The following is a 1,035-nucleotide window of genomic DNA, read 5'->3' as shown; positions in this document are numbered from 1 at the left end:
TTCTCTCTCTCTCTCTCTCTCTCTCTCTCTCTCTCTCTCTCTCTGCGTGCGCTCGCACAAAACCCGCGTGAAAGTTTGTTATCAGGGGAAATGATCGAAGAAAATACCAACCTGAGTATGAAGTACATATCTGTAGTTCTGTCCCCTTGTCTAGTAAGCGTACTCTCATAACCAAACGTTTCTTTGTACAAAGCCATGGCAAGTTGTTTCCGGTACTTGGGCGGCCAGTTGGAGAACAATGGGTTGTTCTGGAAACATGTTGTCAGACATAAAAGAAATGAATTTGAAATTGATACCAGTGACACCACCGCTACCACCACCATCACCACCACCAACAAAAATAATTATAAATGATAATAATAATAATAATTGAGTGCATTTACAAACGCTCATCCCGTAAATTTTATGACATTCACATACATCAAGTCGAAAGGTTGGATAAAAATAGAAACAAGATGAAGTTGGCCATCTCTATTTCATTATTCCACAACAGTAAAGTAATACATTTATGACAACGAAATATACGTTTGTGGAACCTTTTGTCAGTAACTACTGTTTCACTACTGATTTTATGTGCACTGCTAATATGACTGTAATTCATTCTGAATTTTGAAATTTAATCATTGATGTATTTGTATGTTGACCTTTACAATACTGATATATCGGTTTGTTCTGTGCAACAGTTATGTAATAGGTGTCTTACGTATCTACCTTTTCAGAATGTCACCTCTCCACTGCATCAAACATGTGTGACTATATCTCCGCTGATGACAGTAAATTTGAACTCTGGAGACGAGTACCTCCCATCTGATAGTGGGGACTGTGGCGGAAGTGACTTAGATCAGCCATCCACCTCAGCAAAAAGGCCAAAAACGCCGGTCTCATAAAGAACAAAATACCCCACATTGAAATTACGCTACAGCCAACTCTGCATAGATTCTTCTGACTCAGAAGATGACAATACACCATTGGCCCAGCTGAGGTCCAGGGGATATGATCAAAAGCTTGAAGAGGCAAATGTTTGGTGTTTGGTGA

Source organism: Aplysia californica, unplaced genomic scaffold (genome assembly GCF_000002075.1).
Source record: "Aplysia californica isolate F4 #8 unplaced genomic scaffold, AplCal3.0 scaffold00048, whole genome shotgun sequence".
Lineage (NCBI taxonomy): Eukaryota > Metazoa > Mollusca > Gastropoda > Aplysiida > Aplysiidae > Aplysia > Aplysia californica.
Note: the sequence above shows the minus strand (reverse complement) of the source record.